The 27,331-nt window shown below is 40.5% G+C and overlaps 1 protein-coding gene across 2 annotated transcripts in view; it reads right to left on the bottom strand.

Annotated features, from left to right (window-relative positions):
• The window catches only part of PPARGC1A (PPARG coactivator 1 alpha), a 384,060-nt gene that overhangs the window by 89,472 nt on the left and 267,257 nt on the right, over positions 1–27,331 (bottom strand). Inside the window, exon 1 of one of the 2 annotated variants that reach the window (XM_068943275.1) lies at positions 3,281–3,382. The exons of the other annotated variant lie outside the window; for it this stretch is intronic. The gene's annotated coding sequence lies outside the window, so the exon portion shown is untranslated. Of the gene's footprint in view, positions 1–3,280; positions 3,383–27,331 lie in introns of those variants that run through there. 2 annotated transcript variants of the gene reach the window in all.

The raw sequence follows: 27,331 nt of genomic DNA, 5'->3' as shown, positions 1-27,331 counted from the left end.
GAATTCCTTCTCTTTCCACCATCATAAAAGGGAGTACTAGATGCTGTTGCCATTTATATTCCACTGATTACACAAGCTATTTTCATTTCAGGACTCTGCTGCTGCATTCCATCTTACATGCTGAACAGATTGAGCTTTTTTAGTGGATTCTGTTAAAATGGATGTTGGTTCTGATAGTACAAATTCATCAGGTAGGGAGCTTTTACAATGAGTCATTTTAAGGTAATCTTTGTACACATCCTTTTCAAATAGCTTGAACTCTTTAAATGATAAAAGGGCACAAAAACAATAGCGCCTGTGAGTGGAGAAGAAATGTTTAAAAAGCCATTTTGTAACCCAGAAAACTAAACTCTGTCTTATTTTAGATCGGATTTTTCTAAGTGTTCTCCCATCCTTACTGATTTCTTACAGGCACGCTTTTAAACTAGGGGAAGCAAAGGGACGGTTTCCCCAGTTGTGGCACAGTTCCATTTTTACTAATGAACTGCCATTGTCAATCATTTGTGTTTACCAGTGAACTTCTACACTAAATAAAAAGAGAATATGAGAATAAATCTTTTAAAAAGAATCAATTTGCTGCACATCAATCCCTGCAGGCCATGTGCTCAAGTCAATAGTTTAAAATGAAAACATCTGATCAAGGTAATGCACCTGTTAAAGGAACATAAAATTCCAAACCCAATGGTAAAATATAAAGATTATAAAACCTCTTAAAGGAGCCATCAAAGTAAACTATTAAATAGATACATCTGCTTCACACTAGAACACATTCCATCAGTGCCACTCATAATAAATGAGCGTTAGGACAAACATTTCATAAAGCCTCTGCAGAAAATAGTTTTTTCAGAACATGAGTAATTCAGCTCAAGAAAAAAAGAAAGAAATGTTTTAGCCTTCTGTGCACTTTCCAATCAAGGATCTCCAAACAATGCAAAATATTAATGATCTGAGCTCATCACAAATCTGTGAGTTAGCAATTTATCATTTGCATTGTACAGATGGAGCCACCAAGATACACAAAATGCAGTGAATTGACTTGAGTTCCCGAGTGAGTCTTGGGAACTGTGTGAAAGTACTTACCAAAGCTCACATACTCAATTATTATCATCACTAGTAGATCTCGTTTCCTCTCCTTTCGGCTCTACCTTTTGCAATTTTGCTGAAAGAGGAAGTAAAATCCTACAACAACACAGGAATTCTTGTGGTCATGCAGTCTGGCCCCCAAACAGGAGGTGATACGCATCTCATGAGACAGTTTTTTTTCCAAGATACTCACTTGTGCATGTGTTGTTGGTTTTCTAGAGTCAAGATTTTCTTGTTTCTCTTTTGTTTCCCTTTTTCTTTTTTCTTAATTTAAACAAAGAGGGCTCAGAGCCCCTTTTGAGGGAATTTTGAGCCCCTTTCCAAAACCTTCTGAGCCTTTGGAGTCTCACTTGTAATTAGTCTCAACCATATTTTGTAGCCCTTAATCCTTCCGATCTCAGATGGGCTTGGCTAGACGTTCAAAATGGAGGGAAGAGTTTATATTAACTGCATGTTTCCTGCTCCAGACTTCCTTTCTCAGCCTTTCTCCTTCATTCGTTTGTAAGGTTGAGGCAGATACAAGAGGAGAAATGTGGCAGCGCATAGAGGACCTGGGAAAGGGGACAGAACCCGCCTTATATAACACCTTTCTTTTGGGATTTCTTCTGCTTCTCAACAAGGTCAGTGGCAAAAGCTCCATTGGCTTCAACAATCCAGGAAAAGGCTTTAATACTGATAAGGCTGATAACGCTGGTTTCGCGCCCTAGTGTTTCCCAGGTGTGTAAAGGAAAGTTGATCCTGATGCCCTAACTTTCTCAAGGCCTTAGTTTCTTCTAGCAAGCTCTCCCACCCTCCCATCCCCACATAAAATACCCAGCATTTAGCCTCAAACCCAGCCATTCACTGTGCTGGCAGGAGATAAAAATGCTTTGCAGACAGCACGCTCAGCCTGAGGGAAGGGAATGCCTCACACTGATTCTGCAGCAACTCTCACACCTCACAACATGGGCAAGATTAAAGGTATCCACAGCTTCTTCTCTGTGCCAGGCCTGTTGCTGCCAGATACGGACACTCACCTCCTTTCTCCCCGCACAGTCGTGCACACTTCAGAGAAATAAGCTCCAGCCCGTATCCTACAAGCATTTCACCTTTAACTCCAGTGGTTGCTCATGCAACACTACCCTGCGGAGCGCCATCCTGAGGGGCAGAGAGCGTAGGGTAAGGGAAGGATTACTCACATGAGCGAAGTTCCTCATGTGACTGGCATTTCCAGGAATGCAATTTAAATCCTTCACACCTTTGAAGTTCACGAACGGACAAGAGAAGTAATGGCTTCAACCCCCCCGCCCAAAATCTGCAAAAGTCCATAACCAGGATCTGGTACATCGCATTTATTTACGATTAACGTCGTAATTCATCGGGAGCGCAAACTTTTTCCGATCTCATTGTGCACTACATTTAACACATCTGTCAAAATAGTTTAACAGTCCCTGCCACTCTCACGCTTCATATAACACTGCATTTTTGGCATTGTTTTTGAAATGCCCTGTGCAGGTGTCAGTCTGTTTAAAGGGTACAATATGTGTGTTTGCCTCGCATTCTCATTCAGTGCGCAAATCACTGCCCCTTGGAAAGTATCGCCTTCTCGCTGCTGACATTTATGTAGAACACTGGAGTCTATTTTGCCAGCTATGACTTCAGTTCAGTTCTCAATAACTTTAAAGATCAACCATAACAAAACAAAAAGGCTTCTGAATTTTATTGGCACGTGCTGCTACAAGAAATACAAAATACATGCACCTGCCACAACCGGTATCTTGGTTTTTTAAAAAGGAAAATGAAAATCAAGCAAAAAAACACAATTGTAGCCCGCAAATCTGCTTTAAACTGTAAGGCCAAAGCTGAATGATTAAAAAACATTCTAAAATACGGAAACAAGCATAAGCTTAGTTACCAAATGTCACCTCAGTAGGGGTCTTTCTGTGGGTGCAACTTCAAAATAGAGTTAGGCTGGAAAGAACGGGTTAATATTAGCTGCACGTTATACTCAGTGATGCCTTAAATAATCATCACATGGCTCCTGTAATCTGTTCCATGCTGTCAGCACTGGGTTAGTCATAATAATATCAGATAAGAGCTGTTCAAAGTGACATACTAACCAACATGAGAGCCACATGACTTTCTGGCTATATTGCTGCCCTTCATCTGAACTTTGGCTTAGATAGTTTTATACGAGTACAACGTGTGCTGTTGTTACCGGGTGCTTTCTCCTGTCTGCGGTGAAACGCCTCCTGCCTCCGTCCGCAGGCTGCCGCGATGCTGCAGAGGGAAGGCTGCGCAAGCTGCGAGGGGTCCCAGCATGACAGCGTGCTGGCCACCCCCTCCTTGCTCAACAGCCAGCCTCCACGATGAGGGAAACCCTTCTGCTGGTAGAGGGCACCCAGGGTGACTTCTCCTTTTCAGGCACTGTTTTTCCTGGCTCTTCCACGTCTCCAGCTCTGCAGGAACATGTGATCTCCGCTGTGCAAAACGGAAGAGTGAAGGAGCTGGAGGGGGAGGCACAAAGACCCCAAGTGGTGCCTTGTCCTCTGGCTGGGAGAGGGAAGGAGCTGGGGGTGGGGTGCGAGGGGTAGGACAGGGGGAGCTGTAGGCAATGAAACAGAAAACAGATGCCAGAAAGAAGGGCTGCAAGATAGACAGTGAAGTTCTTAAGTAGAAAGAGCAAAAAGGGGTCTGGACAGAGAAAGTTCAGTGATCAAGAAAGAAAAGGAACTATTAGAAGAGCAACATAGAAACTAGTGTAAGAAATACAGCTGAAAATGGGACTGAACTGGTTGTACAGCAGCTGAGAAATACCAAAACCCATGAAAACACACGAAAAATCAAGACTTCCAATTACACGTCTATGGACTACTCTGAACCCACCCATAAGATGCCCCACGGCCAGCCCCAGACATCAGTGAGCAATCTCCTTTGTATCCAACGAACCACAACACATAGTGAGTACTTGCAAGCCAGGCCAGCTAAAGGAAAGTTAATGCGATCTCCTCGTGCGGCTGACTGTTGTTTCCTACTCCATTTTTTAGGATGGGGAGCTATCTTTTCAGTATGTGGGTATAAAGTTTCCAGCACAGTGGTGTTCTGGCACTCCAGGATGCTAAATAAATATGAATAATTAATGATACCAGGCACAAGGTGTTGAGTAAATCAGGGAAATGGTAAAAATAACCTTTTAAAACAAGAATTGAAGGAAAATCTATTGCAGAGCTACAATAAATGTGAAGACATCCTTCTGGACAGGTATCATTTGGGGACTGGAGCATCTCTCCTCTGAAGAAAGACTGCAAGAGCTGGGCCTGTTCAGTCTGGAGAAGAGAAGACTGAGAGGCGATCTCATCAATGTGTACAAGTATCTGAAGGGGGGGTTGTCGAGAGGATGAGGCCAGTCTCTTCTCCGTGGTGCCCAGCGACAGGACAAGAGGCAACGGGCACAAACTGAACCACAGGAAGTTCCATCTGAACCTGAGGAAAAACTTCTTTACCGTGAGGGTGACAAAGCATTGGAACAGGTTGCCCAGAGAGGTAGTGGGGTCTCCTTCCCTGGAGATATTCAAAACCCGTCTGGATGTGATCCTGGGAAATATGCTCTAGAGGACCCTGCTTGAGCAGGGAGGTTGGACTAGATGATCTCCAGAGGTCCCTTCCAACCTCAACCGTTCTGTGATTCTGTGATTCTGTGATCATGCTGTCCTGAGAGCGTTCCAGGGGTTTGAGGTTGCTCGTGTCCTATGGCTCTTCTTTCGGGCTTCACCAAGTGCAGCTTGACAATACTGGAAACTTCAGGCAGCTTCAGGCAGCCGCAAGCTTGGCAGCACTATGCGAAGCACCTCTCCAGAGAAGGAAAGGGGACATTTGGACAGGATAAGAAATGAGAAGAAGAGCTGTGCAAGGTGCAAGGCTAATGCAGAGTATTATCTTGAAGAGAGAGCAAGAAAAGGAAATGCAGAAGGGGAATACTGTGAAGGAAGGGAATTCCAAGAAAAAACGGGAAAAGGAATGAAAGGAAGGCAAATAATTTGAAAGAGAAAGATGGCATTACAGAGAAATTAAAAGAACGTGGAAAAATAATGAAGAAATTTATTTTGTTCTTTTTCCTGAATTACTTCTGTCCTTATAAACTGCAGTGCACCCCATCTGTACCTCTTAAAACAGTAAGTTTTGCACCCTGAGGAAGAGATTTGGAGTTTGAATCTTACTGCTAAGTGTCTGGCTAATGTTAATCTATCTAATTTTAAACTGGCATTCTGCACCTAAAGTTTCCTCCATATTAGCACCCAGTTAAGCCAAAAAGCATGGCATCCATCAAGTTCAGTAAAACTAGGGTATGCAAATAAATGGGAAAAGGGGGGAAGTGTTTGGGACTTGTCTGCCAGCACTTAGGTCAGGCAGGCTGCACAGGCTGCTCATCCAGACCTAGTCCAGCTCCTACTGAAGACCTTGGAGATGTCTTCTGTGTTCAGGAGCAGCTGGATCAGAATGATCCGGAATGATCCAGGCTTGCCAAGAATGATCATCGGGCTCTCAATCACTCTGCAGGGCACCCACAGCAAAGACAGAAAAATTGCACACCAGAAAGATATTCCTTCCCTGGCACTTGTTGGTCTCTTGGATATTATATTAATACCTGCTTTGGGTATTATACTAAATTAAAACAGGAAAGAGGTGCACACACTTAGACTTACTTTAAGAAGCTGGGTTGCCTAGAGTCAGCGGACAGAAACAGGCACTTCCGGACTCAGTTAAAACCTGAATCTCTTTATTGAAGTGTCTGTGCCTTTCTTTTGACTGCAGAGGGAACCTAAAGCAGCTGCGCTCCTAATTTAAGTCCTTAAATTAGGTAGGATAGGAACGCATATTTGCTTCCTAAAACTGGGCAGTTTCAGTTCCTGAGGAATTCACTCTGGTATGTAATCTCGATACTGTGAGGAGACTATTGAGTGTCATCTTAGGAGCCAGCATCTTTTTTCCTACCTAACTGCTGTCTGAGCGGTTTTCCTCTTCTACTGACAGGTTTGAACATTGGCATTACATAATATTTGAATGTCTGGAAACCACTCCCTGGTTTCTTAAGACCTCTGACCTTAGAGAGGGCTCTGGGATCCACTCACATCATTCTCTGTGAGAGGCTGAAGGTATGTTAGTCCTCTTCTCCTACTGAGCTGTGCAGAATTTCATTTCAAACTATGCCATTTATTATTCATTATTATTTAATGGGACCAAAGAATGCAATATGCGTAACCAAGAAATATGCCAAGTAATGTTCTTTCCTTTAATGGCTAGATCAAAGGGAAGTTTATGAGGCTGGTGTGGGCTCAGTCAGTAATGGCATTTGTGCCGGATCCTCTGGTTCAGAGCCGAGCCCACTGCAGAACACCTTGCTCAAGCACACCATTTTAAAAACAGGGACCAAAAGGTGTATTAGGCATCTGGAATTCACATGCTCAAAAGAGCTTGTTTTCCCTTTCCAAATAAATGTTTTCGGAAGACATTTCTCTAAGCCAACTTTCAGTAATCGCTTAACGTAGCATCTTGGGTACTCAGAAAGCAAACAGTCCTTGGAGAACACTCTTCCTTCTCATGTTGTAAATGCATGCACTGGATGATGGAAAGGCTCTTAGGCCAGGAAAGGGACTATTTTCTGATTTTTCTCCTATAGTTGCCAGCTGCTTTATCAACAACCAGATCTGCCCTCCTCCCAGTAAGATTTGTACATGGCTCTGGAAAAGTTGTAAAACTAGCTCTAGCAGGATACAAATTCACACTAATGCTGAAGACTCAACTGTGATAATTTAGCAGATCATTAATCCCACTCTCTAAAGAAGGCTGTAAAGCAGAACTAAATATGCAAATCCTCTTGTGCTTTAAACTTGCATCTGTCTGTCCGTCCATCCAACTATCTATCTATTGTAGTGGAATTCTCATAAGATCGCACTGTATTCTAATCCATTAATGTAGCTCAACTGGAGCATACAAGATTAAATACAAAAAAATGATGTAAAAATAACATTAAGGCTCAGGCTATTGGAGGCTTCAGTACAGTGGGTAATCTTACAGACTTTATGATCTCCACTACATGGGCAGAAAGGGGGTGCACATAGCACTGGGGGTTAATAAATTAGCCTTTTATCACCGCAGACTGACATTCAAACACCGATTACGGTAAGTCACAAGTGCAAATGAGGTGGGTGGCCTCTTTCTAGTCCACTTCACTGCACTGCAACACAATCTGGCATGACCTCCAATTCCTATTCAAGACAGCAAGTGCTGCGGTATCAGGGGGTTTGGGTGTCCTGGCATGGCTGCGGGTGGTATGCTTGTGCAATAACTACCCATATAGTGGCTCAGGCTAGACATTTTGCTCACATGAGCAATAAACGCTCTCAATCAAACGTAACTAAATGTGTGATTTACTGTTTGCAGCTATTCTAGCATGGAACTATTCCTGCTTTAACTTGGATTCTCTTGGTTTTTTTTTTTTTTTGGCTTTAAATCAGAATCCTAAATGAACATTTTAAAATGTAATGATCTTTGCTCCTTAAAAATTGCAGTATCAACTTCTGTGGGGCACCTTCACAGCGAGCACTGCAGTGATTTTTAAGATGCAGCACAAGCGATAGAGCGCTAACAAATGTGAAGTAACATTGTGGGGAAAAACTCAACAAATAATCCTGGACCCCACTATAGGTATACAAAGTCCAGGTGGAAGAAATGTCCCCCAACTCCTAAGCAGTTCTGCAGGACAAAGTATGGTAAAAAGAATATACAAAACACCCAGAACCTAATCCAATGGAAAACACCAGCTCTTTTTTGAACCACAGGAGTTCCGAAAGGCAAGACATGCCTTTTTTCTCTTCAGGAGAAAAAGGGGTACTTGTGCAGATGGGGAAGACCCAGCTTCAGCAGTTTCTGTCAGGGAATAACAGATTTATTCTTGGTTGGAAAGCCCTGTGGGGAGTTTCAGCAATCTTACGGCTGGAACTAACTCTCTCTCTCCAGCAGCCACAGGATTCCAGTCTTGTCTGGGAGTGCAGATGATGCTCCCATATGGGAGTTGGTTGCTCGCAGAGAAGATCTGACTTGCTAGAGAAATCTCCGTTCTCCTCCCTCAGTCACTTCAGTGCACTGTGAGGAGAACTACTCATCTGGGGAGATCTAATGGACTATGTCTGCCTCTTACACCTTTAAAATCTTTGTATTTCCTCAGTGAAAAGCTGCTGCCTAGAATATTCTTGCAAGAGGGCTTGCGCTCTAAGGACTACTTGGGGTTAAAATAGGCTCCTTCCTATGGACCAGGCTGGCTTCCCAACAGAAACTGGTATGGCCCTGTGCAGAGTTCACCACTGGACTTTGCACACGAGAATCAAACAGGACATCGGCTGAGACCTGTGGATGTACCACTGTGTGTTGAACACACTAGAAATTACCTATATATGCCACAGGGCATGTGTGCGTATGTAGGCACATGAGAACTTATACCTTTACTTGTACATATTCATAAACATGAAAGCATTCCAGAAAACAAGCAACTTCATCTGAAATCTCATTTAGACTTTTCACTTCTTTCCAGCTTGTTACAGTCAATTTCTTCTTACCACTGTCCAGACCAAGATCCTACAGGCCCAGCTCAGCTATTTGGGCCAGTGCAGGAGGATGGTTTGGAAGCCAGTGCCCAATGGCTAACAGCAGCAGAGCAAGATTTGAATCATGTTCACATCAGACATACAAGACAACACAAACAACTGCTTTAAAGTGGCATGTAAAGTTACACAAACAAACTTGAGAGGAAAGCAAAACACAAATTTCAAAAGGCCACACTGACATTCCCATATAATGCAGGGGGACTACTGTTGCTTAGCTTTTTGGTGGAGGTGTTTCACGACAGAAAAATAATAAACGGATATACAAATTTATATATATTTATAAACACACAAATAGATGTAGCTAGATCAATGAATAAGGAAAGGAATAGCAAAAGCAAACACTATAATTAGTTTCAAAATTAGTTTCAAGACAGAGCATGATAATAATGCTGAACCAGCTCCTTAACCTCCTTTTCTAACAATAAGGCCATTCTCTTTTGGTAATCCTGTGTCTCATTGGTCAGGAAGCAACCATGCTTTGTCATTCAGCACATAAACAAGTTAACACACTCAGAGCTGTACGTCTGTATGCAGTTATATCTACATGTATACCAATAACAATGTGACCTGGTAATGAATTTTTTTTCTAAATACTTTGACAATAGTACATTCTAAATACTAAGCAGTATTTTTTAAATACTTCAACAATACCTCAAACAATTCTACCCCATTCACAACATCCCTGCAGGAATAGAGAGAAAGAAGAACGTAGAAAAGGAGGGAAAAGGAGAGAGAGAGAGAAAAAGAGAAAGAGAAAAAGGAAGGAAAGAAGGAAAGAGAAAGAAAAGAAAGGAAAGAAAGGAAAGAAAGAAAAAACAAAGACCGAAGAAAGAAAGAAAGCAAAAGAAAGAAAGAAACTGATATTCTCATGTAGGGATACTTTTTCTTCTGCCAACTGAACAAATCAGCAAAAGAAATTAAAATAGTCAATTCCTAGATATTGTTATAGTGTTCCATGTGCCTGGGTCTACTCCAATATAAAAAAGCTCAGAAATTAAAAATAGGAATAACAGGAACTTTTTTAAATTAAATCCTCACTCACAATGCATATAGACATATTAAGCTATTTATTTTCATGATATATGTCAGCTCTGCACCTAGAGACTTTTACAAATAGTCTGAATGTGTCCCAGGTTGTATTACATGCACTGGGAATGCAGTAGAGGGAAAGACTGCTAACCGGACACCATCATAACAACAAGAAATTACAGGTGTTGTTTCTACTGCTACAGTCTAACATGATTTTAATTGTATATAAAGAAAAATCAGAAAAAAATAGCTTTATAAAAAACTGCCATTTGCTTCAGAAAGGGTTTAGCTCTTTTCATTAGTGAATTAATCCCACCCATCCAAATTTCAGGCTCACAAGAATGAGCTGCTCAAGGATACAATACAATCATCTACTCTAAAAGCATCTTCAATCTACTCCAAAAGCATCTTCTCATTGCTGAAGACAATGAGTTACAATGGGATCAGCAGAGGTAGCCAGTCAGCCTTACTCTAGTATCTACAGGATTATCCCAAAACGCAGCTTCTTACCATTTTGATCCACAAGCACTTTTTTCAGGAGGCATTTTACAGATTACTACAATATACCAGAGCATGCTGCATGTAGTATGACTGAAGGCAAAGGAGGAGCTAGTAATTTTGTTATTAGAACCTTAGCACAAAATGTGCCCCTGCAAAGGGAAAGATTAGCATTAATAGCCTGCTGTCAAATTCATCAGTTATTCCCAATTTATTAGAAGTTTTGTGCATTGCAGCACCACCAGAATAAGTTTGTGAGCACTGCAATACACCAATCTTTATTCTGCCTTTGGCAAATTAATGCAGATATTTTGCCTTATGATAATTCCTAATTAATAAGAGGTTTAGGAAAAAGTCCCGCTCGTTTGGAACTCCAGTGCTACTATTAGTCATTTGAAAATCAACTCTGAAAGTTTTTTTTTTTTTTTTAAGATGTGCAGTTCTCTCTTTACCACATCCCATTTAGTGCAAGAATACTTAATATTAGTAAATTGGTCCCTTTGGGAATCTAAATGTAGGCATATATAATAATATGAGTTGAAAACCATAATTCTGTCATAATCACTTCTCATTTGGGGTTGTTGGTTTTAATTCTGGGGGGTTGTTTAATTCAAAAAAGGAGGCTTCCTCACTGAAGATTTACAGTAAGATTTGAGTATTTACATAAACAATTTATGTTTGGAGTGCAAGTCCATTCACGCACAAATAACCCCTTCACATATGAAATGCTTAAATGTAAAGCTACACAGTTAAATAACCTTGTGCAGTACAGATTCACTTCAGGTAATCTGTACAATTTTCTGCATAAAAGACCAGCAGGTCAGCCTGAAAACCACTTATGAATGATTTAAAATATAGGAAAAATAATACAAGCCTGTACATCAAAGCCCAGGGCTATATTTTTAAAGGGTACTCAGTGTAGGTGACTCGTGTACAATGTGTTCTTACATCTATCAGATTTTTTAAACAGTGGCAGGGACAGGCAATTTTAACTCATTCTGAGTCTGTAACTCCAGTAAATGAAAAAAATTACAAGGCTGACTCCACAGTCAGCAAAGGCTTCCCAGATAGCTTATTTCAGTGAACAGAAGAAAGAAGGCATGTGCAGAGGGAAGAAAACTGGAGAGAGGCTTAACCTGATTTCCTAGTTTGTATTTCCAGCTTTACTGACGCATCCGCCGAGCAGCTCACTCGCATGTGATGCGCAGAGGTGTCGCTGCAGGGATCCCACAGGCCCGGCAGTCCCGGGGGACGGCCGCTGCCAGGGCCGCTCGCGCGGCACACCGGCTTGCACCGCGCCGCATCCCCCGGGCAGCACAGCACGATGTAGGCAAGAGCAGAGCGGCCCAGCCTGGCCTGCTGTGACTAGGCTTTCTTCAGAGGCACCTTGCATTTACATTTTAAAATATGCAGGTTTTCCCCAAGAGAGGAGGAGGAAAGGGGAAAGTATTGTCTTTCTTTAAAAGGATAGGACATTAGTGACTATATTTTTTTGTTAAATCCCAGTTTGTCTAGTTGTGGAATTTATGGACTTTTAAAAATAGATTTTGCCAAACAATTGTGTGGGCAACTGCTGACTTGCAGTCTGCAAGATATCTTTCCGTCAGCCTCAGGAAGATTAAAGCAGGTTCTATTTTCAACACGCGGGAGCTAAGGATGTAGGCACAAAGGAGGAATTCACTTTTTGTCCACATCAAGCTGAGCCTCTTGCCAGACGATGCAGCGTTCACTACAACAATTGCCAAAATAGTGTGTTGCCTTCTATAGTCCCTTCAGGTTGAAGAATAGCCTTGTACTGTTACACATAGAGAGCAGGAGTATTTCCCAGTCCCTGGGTCTCTAGTTTAATGCTAGGACAATTTCTTTCCTAATTTTGCGTGCCAAAAAGCTGACAGAAAAATTAACATTGGTGTACAAAGAAGCAAAATCTCATTGCATCATGCACATGTGAGGAAGGAAAAATAGCCGAAAATAAAATGTCCTCTGAAAGATCACAGTGTTATTTATTCCTGGATCTTCTTTTAAGTCCTGATTCTAATCTCAGCAGCAAGATGCTCAGAGAGAAAAGCAAGTCACAGCCTGGTATCTACCCCTTTAGATGGAAGAGGGGGAAAGGAGCCCTGCCAGCATATCATACAAGACAAACCTTGCACTAAATAAGACTATAGGGACTCAGGAATGGAAATGATCTTCTCAGCCGCCAAATCCAGGCCCCTGGTGTCACAGGCTACAATGTGGTGCAGTCCCTTGTATAAACTCACCACTCTCCTCAGTAAGATTTTTTCCCCCACTCCTCTTGGCTGGAGGCTATTCCAGAACCTCACTCTTTTCGTGGTCAAAATTTCTTCAATTTTCAGACTGCATTTACTCATGGCTAGTTTACATCCATTTGTTCTTGTGTCAACGCTGTCTTGTAGCTTAAATAGTACTTTCCCTCCCTGGTGTTTATCCCTCTGATGTATTTATAGCCAGCAACCGTATCCCCTCTCTGCCTTTGTTTTGCTAGGCTACTCAAGCCAAGCTCTTTAAGTCTCCCCTCGTAAGACAGGCTCTCCATTCCTCTGATCTTCTTGCTAGCCACTCTCTGCACCTGTTCCAAATTGAACTTATCTTTTCTGCATACAGATGACCAGAACTGTACATAGTATTCTTGATGGGGTCTCATCACCAAACATGCCATGGAAATAGCATAAGCAGAAGAGACACAGAACACATTATAGGATGTTGCCATTACTGTTAGATGCATAGAAGCATAATGTCCTTGGTACTTACTGGCAGAAAATAAAGATTATAAAGAATATATAGAATATATTATTATATATTATTATAAAGAATATATTATTATAAAGAATATAAAGATCTATAAAAATACAGGTATAGAGCCAAAAGAAGACAGGAAGCTGGAACACCATATTGCACAGTATACTTTTCCTACAGTAAGAAGATTCAAGGAAAAAAATCTGTTTACCCTGAACCTCAATGTAATTTCAAAGGAAAAAGTTTACTATGTAACTTAATGAAATTAAACCACTGTTGCATTACTGTAATACATTTTTAAGACTCTCAGTACCACCAAATTCTTTCCCATGAAATACCATCTTCCTTTTTACAATAAAGGAAGTTTCCTGTGCCATGGTTCCTCCTTCAAGCCACAATAAACACCTGCATGAAGCACAAAGTATACAGGCATGCCAGGGAAAAGCTAGGACCTCCATGGTAGCTGTTGTTACCTGTTAGCATATCGAGGTCAGCTCCATCTGACCAGTTCTGCTGCTGGCAGATGCAAGCGGGCCGGCAGCCCGAAAGCAAGGCAGCTCACTAACTTTCTGGTGAGCCAGGGGAACCTCCCGTTTACAAGCAGACACAGCAACCCGTAGGAAATGAAGCAAATATGACAGCTTTTGCAGCAGTCTCTGTCGCCTCCCCCATTGCTAAGGGTGCACAGCACAGAACAAAACTAAACCGAGCAAAGCACTGCCGTCCAGGTAGAGATTGCACTGAGGTGTGCCAACAGCCAGCAGGCTTTCAGTAACAGCCCACATAAGGCTACAAGCGCTCGTGCCAGTTAATTAGCAATGGCATTAAACAAGCAAAGGGACACTGACCAGGACATTGGGGCTAACCTTAGTCTATTTAAACTGTGCCATGTGATCTTTTATTCCATCTGTTATCAACATACTTCAAGAGATTAATCTAGTACTCCCCATTTTGAATAAGCAGATACCATTTTGTTACTCCATATCATACTTCACAAGTCTCAAATGTTCAGGGTATGATGGACAGCTTGAAGAGGTGCCACAAGGTTAAATGACCGCCTATCAATTTTTTCAAGGGCAAGAAATCCTTTATGAAGCATTCAGAGACTTTTCCTTTTAGCATTTTTTCCATTGTTTGCGTAATTTAAACCTCAAGCTTACACTGGAGTTTAAGGACATGCTGCTGTAAGAGGAACCAGCAGTCAGTGATGAAAAAATCTCTCAGAGAAACGTACCATATGCCCATCCTGAAAACACACATAAATTATGATACTTATATAGGACATCATTGCAGGATATGGTTCTAGGACTGACTGGCAGAGCTGCACTGCTGTTCTTGCACCACGTGCAGTCCTCGCGTGCCCTCACAAACTCGAGCAACAGCCATCACACCAGCAATAGAAGGTACTTCAGAAGGTGTTACCACAAAGGCACCAGTTTCTATAACCCTGATAGAAGTTTTACACCAGATCAAGGGCAGCAGGAGAAAGCTAACAGGTTTAATAGCCACAGCTACGTCAGGGGCAGACAAAGCCGTGGAAAGCTGCACGTTCACGGAGCCATTCTGCTGCAGCAGTGACCCGCGAGCGGGAGCAGCCAGAGGGACACCAAGCGACGTACACACAGCGCTACCGTGGTTTATAACAGGAAACAAGCGATTTCCTGGCACACGTGCAAGGGCCTGGGAGAGTACTGGTACGAACATATGAACATTGCCTAGGAGCTGGCAAACTGCGTCCCAGCGGGCCCACAGTGGCCAGCTGCAAGGGAAGCTGGACGGTGTCCCTGGCCCATCGCAACGGGAAGCAGCAGGCCTGCGCCACTGCCTCGTAGGCATCTGAGCTTTGCTCCTCGCGCTCTCCTACAGAGCGCCACATAGCGCAGGGTAGGATCTCAACAAAGAGCCGCAGGAGCTTTTGAACAACTGCTGGAAATAGGGACAGTTAGCACCAGCCAGTCATTAATCTAGTATTATGCTGTAGGTCAAAATGCCCTTCTGTTTAGACCTTACTGACAATTTCTTATGCTTTCTCAGCATCGAGATTTACTGTTTGGAGCGATGTAACTTCATGTCACTGTCACTTTCACTGCATGTATTCTGCTGCTTGGCTCTGAGACATCTTGACACCTTGATATACAAACCAGAGACTAAAAGATGGCTGTAAATACTGTACTAAGATCTATCCCTATAAAGCTGAAAAGAATCTAACACAACCAATTGCATACATGTAAGAGATTGACTTGAGAAATTCGTAAAGAAAAAATATTGCATTAATAAATTAAGAGCTGCAACCTGTATAAAGTTCAGCTGTATCGACTGCTAGAACATCTGAATGATTGCTATAATTATTGTAGATACCAGTGCCAGCTTGCAATATGGCCTCTTGTGCTTGTATTGTCTTTCTTGTCTTTGTAACAGTATTATAGTTCCAAATGCAACTGTTGCTGAATTTAAGCAGGAGTGCCTGGAAGGCAAGGACTGTATTTTATACGTCTATGCTTTTGGTGCTTAATTGGGTCCTAAACTAAATATGCTGAATATATACTTAATTAAATGTGCTAAAAAATATTCCAGGTGCATTTAGAAAAGATTTGTTTGGTCAACTAAGATGTTTTGTAACTGTAATTGCATTATTGTTATTGGCATTTCTAAATCACTCTCTGCATTTCCTTTGGAATAAATGTCTCAGTAGCTCACCAATATAATGTATTACTAAGCTACAAAACAGGAGGAACACATTATACATTCATGTACACTTAGCTTTAACCACTTACAGTATCCAATGAAGTAAGGATTATTATGCAGTAAGCTTGCTGAATCATCATTCTTTTAAACCATAAATATACTCAGCATATACCACAACATCCACCCAATAAGAGATTCAGTAGATGATAGACTGTCCGGTACTCGCTTATACTTTGAAATTGAATGGACAGTTAAAACTGAATTAAACAGTCAAATAATAGTATTTCAAAAATATTCAGTAAAGTTCATGAACTGTGGTATGAGACAGGATATTTCTCTTCCAGTACAAGGAATATAGATGTATTGATAGATGGATAGATAGACAGATGAAGGTGCATTATCACGTATGCTCCTAACACCTACACGCTCATTTAAAAACAGGCTTTGATAGTGGTGTTAAATATTGAAAATTATAAAAAGATAGAAAGTCCCTTCGTACTACATTTTCTGACGCATCATCAACACTGTAGCAAAGCAAGAAATATGGGTACCAATTTATCAGTTTCTAAGTGTGAAATATATTACGTATTTGACAATACCCTCTATTAGAATGTGGCCAGGACATTTGCTTTCTCAAAAAATCAACATCAAAACCAAGGAACATACTGACACTATTATAACAAAGAACTATACTGCATGCAGACAGAGAAAAAAGCATGTTTAATTTTTCCACTCTAGCAGTTTAGTAATGCACAGGGATTTTCCCTGTGCCTGTGTACTGCAGTTCTGCTAATAGGCTAGTCCCAGGCATATGCTTGTATAACCATAAAATATATCTGTTTTTACCATTAATAATTTCTACAATTACTTTTTTAGTAATTGTGTCATATTTAACATTTTCAGTTAATATGCCTTTCCCATTTTATATGTTTTAACCTCTTGAGAATCTTGTTTTCAATATTTTGGGTATCTAATGCAGTAAGAAATACCAGTAGCTACTGTATATAATTATGCTGATCAAATTCAAGTTCAAAAGGCATTGGAGCCAGTCCCTCTTGATGCAGTAGATCTCTTGGCCATAGATCTTACTCTGTTGTAGCGGGGTGGGGGTAGGCTATGCCTCAGTGTAGCAAAGCTTTTAAGCACACACTTAACTTTAAGCACACGATCACTTTAAATTACTTCAATAGGATTATTCACACACTTGAATTAAATGCTCTTCTGAATTTGAGCCCTTATGTATGGCGCAAAGTCGCTGCAGGGGCTCCTGAACTACAGCAGAGATGTGGGAAAGGAGAGTGAGGCATCAGTGTGCATTTCCAGGACGTTATCTAGCACCCAGGTGAGATAAAGAAAAGATCTCTTTTAAAATCAACTGGAAACTGCAGCTGCTCTCCAATATTGAGATGGGCATCTCTTAAAGAACCAATGGTTTTCATTAAGGTCAATCAAAAAATACACACTCATGGAAAATAATTGTTTTGTACAAATAGGCTTATTAACCAGACCAGAAAGCTCTTTTTAACTCTAATTTTCACATTTTCCCTGAAAAAAACATTGTCCTCCAAAAACCCCTCCCTTCGTTGTTTGGTACCTGATGTTTTTCAGTAATTTTGGGATAGGAAGTAGGTATATTGCCAAGGAAAGGCAAAAAGCCCATTAGCTGTTGAGAGGAGTATCTTGCCCACGTTCTGATTTTCAGGACTTGGGAGTATAAAAAAGGATTATTTATTTATTTATTTTGCTTAAGCAGGAGACAGAATAACAACCCTCAACTATTTCCTGACCAGCTTTTTTTTCCTCATCCCACACAGCAGCTCCACTATGCAGCTCAGCTCGGGCAGGCCTCCCCAGCTCACAGCCAGGCAGGAAGAGAAGAGGATCTGCCCTTTAAATAGACAGCACAGCTGTAGGTGGGTTGCTCAGAGATTTGTGTCAACCTTTCTAACTATATTAATATAAATTTAAAGGAACTGCAAACCACTGATCTAGAGAAAAAAATTTTTAGAACTGATGTTTATTTAACACCAAAACCAGTTTAAAAAATTAGGAGTTACTTTGTTGTTTTCACAGATAGAATGCAATGTAAAAAACCCTTTTGTTCATATACTTCATTTTTCATCATGAGAATTATCATGTTGAAAATGATCTGGGAAAAGGAAAAAAGACATGATACCAATGCTGCAAAAGGTATTTCAAGATCAAGCCTTATTTGTCTGTGTTAGCATTTGAAAGCAGAGGGTATGAGGGTTTTGTAATTTTTGTACTAATAAAGACCCCAGAAGTCTGCATGAATCCTTAAGCTACTTTAATCCTTAGGTAATGCGCCAGAAGAGCACACCTTGTAGTCCCAACAATGAGACAGAAGCATGTAGTTTTGCTGCAGTCTTGCTACTTTCACTATGTGTCACTGCGTATCAGTGTTAGCTGAAGAAATGAGAGCATGGCTAACAAGAGAGAGGAGGAAAAAAAGTAAAAATGGTGACAAATGATTTTTCCTGAAACACCACATCTCTCTTTTCCACATATTAGGGAAAGGTTATGCTCCTTTTGCTTGTAATTATAAAACAAGAATGTTAATACCAGAAAGGTTCAGCATAAATCAACTTCAAACTGTTAAATTTATTAGGCTGTGTTTGCAATATATTATCTGAAATAGGAAACAAATCCAAGGCAGGATTTTTTACTGATACTTTTTAATTGTATCTAAATGCTAGATAACATTTATGTTTCTATTAAGAATTGCTAATTTTTTTACACCTGAAAACCTTTGGAGATACATGTCCTATCTGCAATGAATACCAAACAAAACTGATTTACACAACTAGAAATGTTTTTACAATGAATAAAAAATTACTTATGATGGCATAAAAATATCAAACTAAATTATACTCAGCATTCTTTAATGTTCAGGGGAGATATTTTAAAGCATGTCCCAAGTTAACAGTTTTTATTTTAATAATAATATAAAAACTGGGGCAGGTAAAACAGAAATCCTTTAAGTTGCTTCATTTAGGGCCTGAGCCAATGCCTACTGAAGTTCAAGGGCTTTAACAAATACTGCACACACACTGTTAAAAATGAATCAAAATATCAAGGTATTTAGTCTGAATTCCATAATGATATATTTAAGAGTGGTGATATAACATATGAAAATACACATATACTTCTGGTTCAAAGTTAACTCTTGAATGTAGCAGTCTAAACACAATCCTGATAATTAATAGACAGTCCAGCATGCTGGGCTTTCCCCTCTGAAGCAAATAAAGTAGTTTATAAGAAAGAGAGAAAAAGGAGAGATAGAATATGCTTTTCTCTCTGGTATTAGTGCAACACTTTCATTCATACATGGATATTTAAAAATATGTCTTTAAAAATAGCTGATATTTCCACTGAAATGCAAACCTAAAGGTATTTTTATCTCGATGCACAGGGGGTTGTGCAGAAACCTCAGCAACTCTAATGAGAATATACCTAACCAGTCTGTTGCAGAGATTTGTCCAAAACACAAAATTGCTGAACCACATGGTACAATATTGGCAGTATCTGTTCGGAAGAGTTACTGGAAGAAAAACAGGATTCTTTTCAATAGGAAGAAGTCTTCCTTCACTGTCTGATCAGAGAGTAAATGCAAATGCTATTGCATTGATTGAAAGGGAGTTATTATACACCATATGGTCGTTCAAAATGAACTCTATGAGGGAGAAGCTCCTTTTTTGACATAGAATGAGGCAGGCAAGAGAGTGGACACCTGGTCATATAAAATCCACCAGAATTTGAATGGTGTGCCCATTCGACAAATTGCTACTGCTTGTCTGAGCCAGAATAAGTAAAATGTGTTTCCCTTATACATTTCAGCTGTTGTGCCGTATCAGAATGCATTCCAGGCTGAAATGTGAAAACAAGCCCAGGCTTCTTTCTGGATTGTTTTTTTTTCCCAAAAATTCCTACTAGCTTTCACACTGCAAAACTACATCTGACAAATATTCCCCTTAGTGCATTACTTTCAAATTAGGGCTAATAAAGTCCTGTCATTGGGCTGATATAAAATAACAAATATGTATTTTTTCATTGCAGAAAGTCCAACTTGAATTCCAGCTATTGCGTGGTCAGTACTACAGGCAGATGATAGACTTAATGGGTATGAAAAGTACTTCCAGCCTCTAACTAAAGCCCAGCATGTATCTAGAATGGAGAAAAGCTTGCAATTTTTCTTTATCTGCCCCAACTCACATCAAAAGTATGCATCACCTATGCAAGGTAGTTCTTGATTTTTTCTTTAGCAATTTTGTGGCTTATTCCTAATGTTGACTACATTTTAGTAGGGCTTGACAGATTTCTCCCTGTTGCCACTGTACATACAACCTTCTCATTATTCTCTCCTTATCCTCTTAACCAGAAGCACAGCATGACATTTTGGTGTCCTCTGCACCCTCCACCCAGCGCCTGATCTCTCGGCACTGTTCCCAACTCCTGCGGCACCTCCTCCCGGACCATGCAGCTTGGAAACACCATGTTCACTTGGTGCCTTGCTCAACTGACCCTCCATGTGGCTGTGCCTCTGCTCAAAAATTGTTTATCTCAGGAAAGCTCGGAAAGTCCTGGTTAAGCCTTTTTCCATTCGCAGACACTTCTGCACTCTGTATAGAGTAACACTTTATTATTCAGGTTCATGTCCTACATGTGAATATCCAAATGCAGTCACATTCATCACAGGGAGTTACTGGAAGCATTTACACTAATTACGCTGCTGTCTAAATTGGTTACGAATCTTCTATTATAGTTAAACTACAAGAAGGATTTCTAAAACAATAGATTTTTTGCTAGTTAGCAGTTTTTATCAGATAGATAATGGGAGAAAAGAAATAAATAAACACAGGGAGGTACAATTACATCATCTTACTATTTCAGCATGACAAACAAAATGATATCCACTTCCCTCCCCAGAGTGCCATGAGGTTTATTCCATTAAGGTTTGTCAAGTGCTTGGATAGAAGGCCCTATAAGTACATAGCACTATTAGTAAATATTAAAGAGAAAACTAGATTCCAATTATCAGAATAAACAGGCTAAACTCTGCTTGGCTAAATGCACTTGGGAGAGGAACCCAGTACCACCAGTGCTCTATGCAGCCACGCAGCTGTATCAGCTCTGACACCTATGAGCCGCTAAAAGATTGGGCTGGCTCAGGTTCAAACTTACTAGAGCTAGAATTCATCATCCCCATCCCTACCTCTACCCTAAATAAAAATTCCTTGGCTGCTCTTGTGCGTATCCTGAGTAGATTACACATAGTAGACTGGCTCCTGCCCGTCCAGGCACAGGGTGCACAGGCCCTATGTCACCGGCCCTCGGGCTGCCTTGCCCCTAAATCCTGGCCCCAGAAGGAGTTTCCTGCTTCACGGCCTTTCTGCCTTTTACCACAATGGAGAGGGGAAAAAAAAATCACCCTCTAAAGGTTTCACCAGAGATGAAAGAAAGAGACATTTAAAGCATTTGTGTAACACTGCACTGATCAATCAGAATTAGAGATAAAACTGCCCTTAATATCATGTGTGAGTAAAGGTCTAAAATATTTTTGCCTTGATCATTCATGATTAAAACTAATGTCATCTGGTATCTTTGGTGTTTTTTTTTAACTTTGCTGTTAAGTCAAGTCTGTGCTGGGCACAGCCATCTGGGGCTTTACATCTTCCCAAGCATGCTGTGCAGTCTGATGGCATCTCCTGCGTAAAAGGCAGAGACTGACAGCGATTCAAGAGAGACGCGATTGCTGCACTGAAGGAGCTCCTTTCACACCAGGGAAAAAGGTGGGGATGGATAAAGCTGTGGAAAATAACATTGCTGGCAGGTAAAACAGGAACCCTAGCAAAGGCAGAAGGCCTTTCGCAAATGGGGCCTTCTAATTTGAGAAGAGATCTTTTTGTTGGCTTTAAACTCCCTTTTAAAAGGGGCGTGCAACTCATGTCCGCAGAACTGTCTTCCAAACACTGGGCACAACAAGGAGCCCCCAGAGCGTAGCTAAGGAGTATTATCTAGGTCCTAGTCATGTATTTTCTTTTATTTAAAAGGAAAACTGCATTCACTGTGCTCAGCGCAACAATCTGAAAAGTACAAAACTCTTCCCACCAGTGGTAAGCTCTGCAAAATTTTTAATGAAAATTTTGAATCACAGTGTCTTCTTGTTAGTGGGAAAAGCAACATCTGCAAGACTGATGTTTTGGGCTTTCATATAAAACACTAGAAACCAGGTCTTGAAATACCAGTAAAACAATCAATCAGCAGCAAAAACATTAAGCATGAAAGCTTGCAACCTTGCTACCCCCTGACTCCCAATAATGGCAGGGTGAATTAAAAAAAAAAAAAAAGAAGAAGAAGAAGAAATGATTCTATGGAGATTTAAATTTAACTTCAGTCTCCTTACGTAATTTCCGTATAGTTGTTCTTAGAATAGATGGCTTTTAGCCACACTACTTCCTGCCCAAAATCACAGGGGGCTGGACTGCAGCACACTAAGAAGGGAAGCCCATTTTAGGAACACGTAGGCTGTTGATAATTCAATAAGATGTGCACTTCCCTTTAAATTTATGCACAGACAATGGTTCAGCACCAATCTTACCAGCATGCCAAGCTACTTGGATAGCTTGGTTTTATGACAGAAATCTCCATTTATGCCCATTTATTATATTATCTATTTATAAAATAGCTATAGATTCAATACAGCCTGCAAGCAAGCCCTTGCTCTGCTACTAGAATGTGGTTAGGTGTGGTTTGGAGGATGGTTTGAGGTATCCTGAAACTGTGTCACAGTCTTGGGCTTCTCAGAAACCTCTTTCCAGCGCTAAGCAGACTGAATTGGGAGTATGGACTGAATTGGAACCATGCAATTTTTAATGCGTCTACTTATTGAATTTTTAATTTGCAGATTATTGACTGTATGGACTGTAATGGCTTTGAACAACAGGGTGAGTGTGTATGCCAGACATCTGAAGTAATTCTATGTGAAAAGAGATAGCAAATTGCTGGAGCCTTTAATTACACTGTTATTTAATAGTATTACAGAAGGGTCTCAAAAAATGGAATACTCTCCCCCTGCACATTTATCTACATCTCAATAAAATGAAATGCCATTTCTGTGAGGGAAAGGCGAGGGGATCTGAATATATATACTTGTATGTTAAATCTTTAAATGGTGTTGGTGTAAAAGGGCAGGTCATAAAGAAGTGATTGTTTCAATCCATGGGATTTTAACACTTTCTGCTTCTGTGATCCTATAAGCCACAGACATTACACGAAAAATAATTAGTTTCTGCCCTGTCTTTTTCTATGCATATGAAGACCATAAAAAGAACAATGCTGTCACCAATCCCCACATCTGTCTGCATATTGCATGCTTTACAGATATAGGGCCTGCTCCCACAGAAATTGGGACTCCCTGAGCTGCTTCCTTTTCAGAGGGCTCTTGACAGCATGTTCAGCACAAAAATCACATTCTCAACAAACAGGCAGCAGACATGCATTGGCCTCTTTGCCATTAGATAGTCCAGGTCATGCCAGCCACTCTTTCCCTCTCTGGCAGCAGGGTACCTCTCTTCTTTTCTTTCCTCATAATTTTATTTGGAAACAAAAAGAAACAACATCCTGTCATCAAACATTAGTAAGGCGTAATTATCATAGCTACGTTTTACCTACCACAGTGAACGTTATTACCATGTGAAGATTACAAATATAAAGCCTCCAGGAATGTCAAAAGAGAATGTCATAACTAAGCCCACTTCTAAAATAAATGCTTGTGAAAACCCTTATCAAAATCACTCTGTCTACATGCATGCAAATGCATATTATGAAGGGCTGTTCTTTAAAAGATCTGAGAAATAATTTGTGCAAGAACAAGGCTGGATTGTTATTCCAGGGGGAAAACAGCAACTATACACGCAGATAATATTTTGCCATGACTTCTCAGCCTGGCATTGTTGGTAGGGGCCCTGAATATCAGCAGACCACAGCTCAGCTGAAACATGCTGCAGCTGCTCAGGACGTGCTGCCATCAGAAACGAGCCTAGCAAGTCCAGGGTCGTCTTTTCTGCCTTTCCTGTCTCCAGCTGTGTGCGTTACTTCTATTTCTTCTGCCCATTGTCAGCAGTTACATCTCCAGCACAGAACCGAAAGCTCTCTGCTAAAAGCACCTTTGCTAAAATTTAAAAAATTTGTGCCCAACAAATGAGCCTCAGACGAGTAGGTGTCAGTGACTCTTTTCCTGTGGCTACCTATATGCTTTTACTCACTGCTGACCAGTTCGCCCATTGAGGTCTGCCAGCACTGAAAAAGAGACAGTTCATATATACTTCATTTCAAACTGAAATGGCAGTTTGAAACTCCGGTGAGACGGAGTTTGTCACTGGCGAGATGGGCCGGGGGTGGGAATTTTACGAATTCCTGTCAATGTCAGGTCCTTAACTTTGCAGTGGCAGTTCTGTATACTAAAGTTTTGTTTCATGCCCTATATATTTCCCACTTTCATACAGAGAACACTTGGAACTGTGCTTACTATTCTGAGAGTGCTGTAGTGGAAGGCCAGAATACTAAGAGAACTGCATCTGAAAATGTACATTCACAATGTCTTATCAGTATTGGACATACATAATTTTTTCTTGCAAAGTTTTTGCTATGAAATTGGTTGTCACACAAATTCGCGTGCTTCTCCTTCCTGATTTTTTTTAAGCCCGCTACATTGCTATATCATTTGATGTCCATTTTAATGTTCCTTAAAGATAAAGCAAACATTTTATACTAAAATTTCATGCACCCTTTTTTTTTGGTTGAACAGAACTGAATTCTCACTACATAGTAAAATTTCACATACATTTTAATAACTCAGTTAACTCCACCCAGATGAAAATATCCACCTGTAAGCATGAAACATTTCTGTCTTAATTGAATGTAAATACAGCTTCCCCCACCACACACTCTCTCAGGCAAAAGAAAGTGCATGCTCTATGTAGCTATGTAAATCACTGTTGTTTAATATGGTACTGTAGGAAATAAGGGTGGTTAGCTGCAATAACTTATAAACTGGCCGTTACTTTGGTGCACCCTTGGAAATTTGAAATCTAAGTTTGGTGAACATTCCTCTCAGCCTAAGTTTTCCCCCCTCCAAATGGCAATACTGACCCTTACCTACTTGATGCAGGGACTTTAGAAAATAATGGGAACAAAATACACGGAAAATTGAAGGGTTCATGACTAACACATGCTCTGGTAGTCCATCAAGCATGCTATTCTTCTAATAATCGCTGTTTTTCAGCTCTAGTGTAACTCATTACAAATTTTCCACAGCTTATCAAAAATTAGACAATAGCTGTGTTACTCCACAGTTTTGTTTCAAAACAAGAGCTATTATTGATCACGTGTGGAAAGGCTGAACAATGAACCAATAATTTCCACTGATATGATTTTAACCTCTTGAGTAGCCTACTCAGCCAAACCTAGAAAAGCTTACATTGAACGGACTGGGCCACAGCAAGGGGAATTGAAATGGTAGTAGCAGAGATCTAGAGCGTGTGACTCATAAGAATTAGAGAAACCACAACAAATTCCATATTTAGAGCGCTGCGTGTCTGAAAATGAGGATTGTTTGAATATACCGTGTATGAAAGCTCTGTTGGGATTATGCCAGCTTTGATAAAGATGAAGCAGGGCTTAGAAAAGATACAGGCCTAAGAGTCCATGAATATCATGAGCTCCAGCCACAGAAGAGCAAAGCACAGGTGCCTTCCAGACAAGTTTTAAGTAAAGAGCTTACAGTATAGCTGATCACTACCAGTGCCCAGTATGCAAATACTCATAGAGAATTAATTCTTTACTGTAGGTACTAAAATAACCAAAGCCTCCTAATGCATAAATGGGAGGGTTGTTTTCTTTTTCAGTGAAGAAGGGGAGAGCTACTTCTGTAACAATATACGATTATTTTGATCTCAGAAATACAGGTACACTTGACTTAGCAAGTAAAGTAACTGAGAGAAACCAAAGAATTAAGACAGCTAAAGCACGCTGCTCTATTAATAATGCTCACCTTTAAAGAAGCATGATAGGACCATGGCGTTTAATATCACTGCTTATCAGAAGCATCTCTAGAGATTTCAGCTCTTTTAATGTTTGTCTCACAAAGGAAACACTACTAAAGAGTGCTGACTTCAATGTTTCCATACCACTAGCAGCTGCCTTTCAGAGAAGATCTTGTGAAGCTTGCCTCTTCCACATTTAACTGACCGTGGATTTCCACGTTTAATTGAATGGGATTCAATAACAAGAGCAGAAAGAGTTCAAATTGTTCCTCTGGGGATTCATTCACCAGATATTACTCATTTATGCCATGACATTTTGAGGGAATATCATAATGTCGTTTTGGACACAATGTCATAACTTAGAGGAATAGAAGAACAAGATGAAAACATCAATTATGATGAAAGGGTGTAAAAATCAAGGTTTGCCCTATGTCCTTATTTTCATGGGAAAGTTCCAGTTCTGAAGAGGCTGTTTTGTATCAGCAGCCTCTAAGCACTTTCATGTCTGGGTCAGCATCATCATCGGTGACACGGTCATCTGCATGCTATAGCCCACTGACCTTTGCTCATACCAGGCAGTCCAAAATCCTTTATGGGAATACGTGGGAGCTGATCACATCTACAGGTATAGGAATGATCTGTCCCTTTCTCACAGCACAACATGCTAACACAGGGTAGCTTGTCTGGGGGTTCGCTTGTCTGATGGTACTACCGAATGGCATCAGCATGCAAAATCCTTACTTTACATTATAGAGAGAGAGAGGGTATATGTAGAGATACATATGTATATGTATGTATGTATGTATGTATGTATACCCATATAAAGGTCCAGGAAGTTATTTTGGCAGATATTGATACTGAATTACATTAGCAATACCACTACATAGCCTTTTTTTTTTTATTATTTAAAAAAGGTGAAGAGGGTGAAAAATATGGCCAGCGCACAACTGTAGTTGGAAGGCTGGTGTTTCAGGCATTTAATAGGGGAATAAAATGTTTCACTGACAATCCACCAGGTGATAAATGTCCAGTGTGACAGCAACGGCCCAATGCCTATCATCGATACCTCTTGCACAGCTGATGAGAAGTGAGTTGGTGAGGTAAATACAGTTTCTGTTGTCCAGATGCTTCTGTCACAGAGATCATCCTAACAGTCCTCCTGTAAGTAGCCAGGAACAGACTGGAGAAAGGGAATACAGGAACCCGCAGGGACAATACTCATCCTGTATTTGGCAAATTGACAAACTGAGGCTACTTCCCTTGGCAGTTCAGTTATCAGGAGTCACCAACTTCTCTTATATTTTTCATTCCTCAGGTAAAGAATTAGCACTTCTGTTTAAAAGTGGGGGAAATGTCGTAGTGGGTTACAGCATGAGGTTACTGCCTGCATAAAAAAGCCTATATTGTAATTTTTGCTCTATGTCTTCAACTTGCTATCATCTGGCTTATATTAATTAAATATAAATGCAATTAAGAATGAGTTATTTTCATCATGATTAAATATGTTTAAATGAATCCATCTGTTTTTGTGGTAATCAAACTTCAAGGAACAAGACTCTAAGTTTGTAAAAATAT

The sequence above is a fragment of the Struthio camelus genome, chromosome 4 (genome assembly GCF_040807025.1).
Source record: "Struthio camelus isolate bStrCam1 chromosome 4, bStrCam1.hap1, whole genome shotgun sequence".
NCBI lineage: Eukaryota > Metazoa > Chordata > Aves > Struthioniformes > Struthionidae > Struthio > Struthio camelus.
The sequence above is the reverse complement of the archived record's forward strand: the minus strand, read 5'-3'. Positions and strand labels throughout refer to the sequence as shown.